Source organism: Camellia sinensis, chromosome 12 (genome assembly GCF_055761805.1).
Source record: "Camellia sinensis isolate YWXY chromosome 12, ASM5576180v1, whole genome shotgun sequence".
NCBI classification, from domain to species: domain Eukaryota; kingdom Viridiplantae; phylum Streptophyta; class Magnoliopsida; order Ericales; family Theaceae; genus Camellia; species Camellia sinensis.
Window position 1 is genome coordinate 146,653,876 of NC_138972.1, and position 6,258 is coordinate 146,660,133.

Consider the following 6,258-nt stretch of genomic DNA (forward strand, 5'->3'; position numbering starts at 1 on the left):
TCAATTGGCGACCAAAGTAGCGACCAAAAAAATTAGTCGCGGATAACTTTTGCCGACTAAAAATGGGCTTTTAGTGACCAATTTTTTGGTCGGCAAAAGTGTTAATTCTTGTAGTGGTTCTAGTTCTCTCTATATTGTTTTCATCGCAATTCCGAGGGAAGATATAAATGTTTGACCTTGAATTTTGTAGCTTGAAAAGTAGCTTGAAACTACAATCTAAATTATCAAAACATACAATTTGAACCAGCAATTTCCTGCACTAATGACCACCAATTGTCTTGGGAAAAAGGTCCCATGCCCATCTTCTTCTTTTTTCTCCTTTCCTTTTTGGCAAGACAAGAAGGCACTTGTCCAAGAAACAAATCAAATGAAAGGCAAAAACACAGTAATGCTGTGTTTGGATCTTAGAAAATGTAATTGAAAATTTAAAATATATATATTCTTTTCTTAGGCTAGTTTTTAACCCTACACTGTCTGCATCAAGAAGCACCAACATGGTCAAATATTTAAAAACTTAATAAGATTAATCCAACCTAAATTTCAATTTATTCATACATATTCAAAATAATTAATTTCCACTAGTTGCACTTGTGCAATCAATTGGCTTGAAAGAAATTACACTTTTGACAAGGTCATAACCGATAAAGAAGTTCATTTGTGACAAGTTTCCGAAAATTGAGATGTCATTCGTAGGAACAAAGGCTAAACACACTGGACCATCTCCTTTTTGGATAAAAGTAATCGACGATGGCAATTCCAGGTCAGCTCCGGTGAATTTGACTATTATTGTAGGCAACTTCGTAATATCAATATTACTGTAACATAGGCTCAAGAACCCTAGTGGGTCCAAAGTAAGTTTTCCTTGAATGACTTTTTTCAATTCTGATTATAATTTTTCATTTAACTCACTTGGCAAGAACATTAAAGTTGTCCCTGAGTCAATGATGATGTTACCCTGATCAAGCTCATCAGCAGAATCAACCAAATTCGTTTTTGAAGGCATTTTGTATGTTAGGCTCTTGTTTCCAACTTTATTGCCCTCCAATGTGTGGTAATAGAATGTGTTGGGTGATTTTTTGGTTATTAGAGTTGAAATGACCCCGACATCACTCATCGCCGCATTGTCACCAAAAATTAACTTGGTTGTCAGGTTTGAATCTGATGAATCTAATGGTGATAAGCAATAGGAGAATTTTTTGTGAATCGAGTTGCTCAATTGGCTTACGATTGAAAGCTTGTCGCCCCCAAGGCCAAATATACCAGTAGCTGTCTCGTTGAACGTAATCACCCTTAAAAAATAAAAAAAGCCCAACAAATAAATAAATAAATAAAAAAAACCAAACCAACCCAACAAATAAATAAAAAAAAAAAAACACAACCAAACCAACACAGTCAAAAAAAAAAAAAAACAACAACAATTCAAGGCATTCGAGGGCTCAATCTTTTTCCTTTTTTCTATTAGGCCATGCTGATATCATTAGAGTTGGAATATCGGTACCACCAGCTATATGAGCATTGCATTTTTTAATTCTTGGGAATGTCTGAATGGTGTTAGAAAGGATTTATGTCGGATTTATGGGATTGTTAATTCAATATTTGATAGTAAGATAAGGAACGGTGATTGGAGGTGAGCAATATATGGGTTCCATCAAATTTTGTTATGTAAATTAAAATTTTAAGACATAAAATGTCAGTATAATTATATAAAAAATGTGACAGTAATTACATATTTTTCAAACTTCATGGGAAGTGAGTGTAATTTACTTCTTAAAAAAATAAATTATATAATAGATATAATATAAGGGAAATTTTAAATATACATAAAATTTATACAAAAAACTTAATAAGATGATGTGACAATATCATTATTATAAATTTTTTTTTTTTCAATAATATTTTAGGAAAAATTACTGATAAATCCCATTTCAAGGAATGTTGCGCCATTTAGTCCTGAAATTTTTCTTATGAACCATTTAGTCCTATTTGATTGGGGAGGAATATTTTTATTTGATTTGGTATGTTTGGAGTTTATGTAAACATAAATTTCAGAACATAAACCTTACACTTTGGATCATTTACCATGTGTATTATCAAGAAATCAAGACAAAATGACATACCTGAATCCATTGATGAACGGTTAAATGGAAGCATGATTATCAATGAACTCTTTGTTATTGATTATGTTATTGCCTTCTAATCCTTTCCCCTTTGGTGCCTTATGTTTCTCCTTGAGAGGATTTAGAAAAAAATGGCAGTGTTCTTATTTTTTTTTCCACTTGGGAAGGAATAGGGACCATAACCTTTTAAAGGTTGTAATTGGTTTTCAAAGCTGTAAGGTTGTAGAAGTTCAAAAGGAATGAAAACCAACTTTAACCAATATGTTTTAATTTCTATTTTTGCCCCTCACAGAAATAGAAATTATACAACTAGTATCTACACATTAGGTCCATAACACATATACCCTTAAGCCTATTAACTAAATTGAATCACTTAAATTGTAGGCTTCTTATAAATGATAACACCACATTTAATTATGTGGTCCCATTGAGACATTATCTAACAATCTCCCACTGGACCACATATGTATCCTGAAAAATGTGCTTAACTTTAGTGAGCTCAGAAATTTGTTATCATAACTTGAGGGTATTCAAACAATCTTGTCCATTAACTATATTAATATAGGATCAAAGCGGTCTTCGTTACATCAATCGTAACTCAACCCACCAATGGTCACGTATACTAATACAGCTAAATGACATAGATCAATCATGGATGCGTAGCATGGAAATTACATGTGATGTGATCCATGCATGCCTATTTCCAACTGGTCCTACTTAACTTTATTGAGATCAATACTTCACAATACGTAACAGAGCGTAATAAACTGAATATTTCATTTCTGCAGAAATTAATCTAATCACATAGATAAAACTCAAGGCTGACATAAAGCAGTAATATAAATACAAACTCCCACTAAACCAGAATGTTCTCAAATAGAACAACACCCATCTGAGCAGTGTGCTCATGAAAGACCTTGGGTGGTAGTCCCTTCGTAAGTGGATCCGCTATCATGGAGTTTGTCCCAATGTGCTCTATGGAAATCTGTCCACTCTGCACTCTTTCTTTTACAACTAGGAACTTGATATCAATATGCTTTGATTTTGTCGAGCTTCTGTTGTTATTGGAATATAAAACTGCAGACTTATTGTCACAATATAACTTAAGTGGTCTTGCAGTGCCTTCCAAAATACGCAACCCAGTGACAAAATTCCGCAGCCATATCCCTTGGTTTGATGCCTCATAACATGCTACAAATTCTGCGGCCATGGTGGATGAAGCTATGAGCGTCTGCTTTGCAAACCTCCAAGAAATTGCTCCGCCAGCTAACAGATAAATATAGCCTGATGTGAATTTCCTACTGTCTTGGCATCCAGCAAAATCGGAGTCAGAATATCCAATGACCTCTAACTTATCCGATCTCCTATATGCGAGCATATATTCCTTTGTTCTCTGTAAATATCGCATAACACGCTTGACTGCTTTCCAATGATCCATGCCAGGATTACTTAAATATCTGCCTAACATGCCAACTATAAATGCAATATCCGGACGCGTACATACTTGAGCATACATTAGACTCCCTACAGCCGAGGCATAAGGAATCTTCTGCATTTCTTGAATTTCAAGACTGTTCTTCGGGCATTGGCTGAGACTAAACTTGTCTCCCTTAGCAACCGGGGTTTCACCTGATTTACAATTTTGCATGCCAAATCTATTGAGTCCTTTTTCGATATAGCTCCTTTGTGATAATCCCAGAATACCCCGAGAACGATCTCGGAGTATTTCGATTCCTAATACAAAGGAATCATCACCAAGATCTTTCATTTCAAAATTCTTAAATAGAAATCTCTTGGTGTCATGCAATAAGTTTATATCGTTTGTGGCAAGCAATATGTCGTCAACATATAAAACCAAAAATATGTGTTTACTCCCACTGAACTTGTGATACACACATTCATCAACAACATTAGTTTCAAAACCATACGAAGTGAGAACTTGATGAAATTTGAAGTACCACTAACGAGAAGCTTGTTTGAGTCCATAGATGGATTTAGTCAATTTGCAAACCATATTCTTTGGGTCTCCTGACACAAAGTTTTCTGGCTGCACCATATAAATTGTTTCTTTAATGTCACCATTAAGAAAAGCTGTTTTGACATCCATCTGATGCAACTCAAGATCAAAATATGCAACAAGCGCCATAATTGTCCTAAAAGAATCTTTCGAAGAAACTGGAGAGAAAGTTTCTTTAAAGTCAATTCCTTCTTTTTGAGTAAAGCCTTTGGCTACAAGACGTGCCTTTTACCTCTCCACATTACCATTTGAATCCCTTTTGGTTTTAAATATCCATTTACAATCTACGGGCTTCGCACCAACTGGTAATGAGACAAGTTCCCAAACTTTATTGTCTTGCATAAACTTATATTCTTCATTCATGGCTTCTATCCACTTATGAGAGTTGGAACTTTCCATGGCTTGACGAAAGTTGATTGGATCATCTTTCGACATTCCATTTTCTACCTCATGTTTCTGGAGATATACAATATAATCATCTGAAAATGCAAATCTCCTTTCTCTGGTGGATCGCCTTAATGGCACAGATTCTTGAGGTTGAGGTTGTAGAGTTTGTTCCTCAGGAACAATTACCTCATCTTGAATGGGGGTTTGAACTACATTATCTTGAACAACATTGTCTGGTTGAGGATCCGAAATTACTTCTCGAGCAATGACAGGTATAGGAACCTGTGATTGGTCAAAAGTAGTAGTAGGAAGTGGGATTACTCCTGCTTCCTCCTCAAAGACAATGTCTCTAACTGGATTTCTCCCCCCAAACTCAACATCCTCAAAAAATGTTGCAATTCTTGTCTCAAATATTGACCTATTTGTGGGATCATAAAACTTGTAACCCCGTGATCGTTCGGCATAGCCAATAAAGTAGCTGCTAATGGTTTTAGAGTCCAATTTTCGTTCATGAGGTTTATAAGGCCTCGCCTCAGCAGGACACCCCCACACATGTAAATGTTTTAGACTAGGCTTTCGCCCAACCCAAAGCTCATAAGGTGTTTTTACAACTGCTTTAGTTGGCACCCGATTTAAGATATAAGTTGCTGTCTTTAGAGCCTCACCCCAGAGGGACTCTGGTAAAGTAGAATGACTGATCATACTTCTTACCATATCCTTAAGAGTCCGGTTTCGTCTCTCAGATACACCATTCATGCTAGGTGATCCTGGCATGGTGTATTGTGGGACGATTCCACATTCCTCCAAGTATTTTGCAAACGGTCCTGGACGTTGTTCACCTGATCCATCATATCTGCCATAGTATTCACCACCATGGTCAGACCTGACACTTTTAATCCGTTTGTTGAGTTGTAACTCAACTTCGGCCTTAAATTTTTTGAATACGTCCAAAGACTGTGATTTCTCATGGATAAGAAATAGATACCCATATCTGGAATAGTCGTCTATGAATGTGATAAAATATTGTTGACCATTCCAAGACGCCATAGGGAATGGGCCACAAATGTCCGTATGAATTAATTCTAAGACATCTGTAGGCCTATGGGCACCATATTTCTTTATTTTGGTCTGTTTTCCCTTCATACACTCAACACAGACATCAAAATCTGAAAAATCAAGAGAGTCCAAAATTCCATCAGACACAAGGCGCTCAACTCTAGATTTAGAGATGTGACCTAGGCGTTTGTGCCATAATGAGGCTGAATTTTCCTTAGTTAATTTACGCTTTGTACCTCGTGATTCCACGTGCAAGGTTGCATTATAAGATGCAATGGTTTCGAGCAAATATAGATTATCAAACACATTAAGTAAACCAGTACCAACAACATTGGAATTAATAGACATACTAAACTTCATATTTCCAAAAGAACAATAATATCCCAATTTGTCCAATACAGAAACAGAAATTAAATTCCGTCTAAAGGACGGTACAACAAAAGTGTCTAATAAATCCAAATAATAACCAGTTTTCAGTAATAATCTAAAGTGCGCTATTGCCTGCACTTCTATTGACTTGCCATCACCCACATAGATGTATCTTTCAGCATCAGTTGGCTTTCGGTAGTTCAGGCAACCCTGCATAGAAACACATATGTGAGTAGTAGCACCAGAATCTACCCACCAAGTGTTTCTTGGTACTGAAGCTAAATTTATTTCAGAACAGACCAAAACATGAAA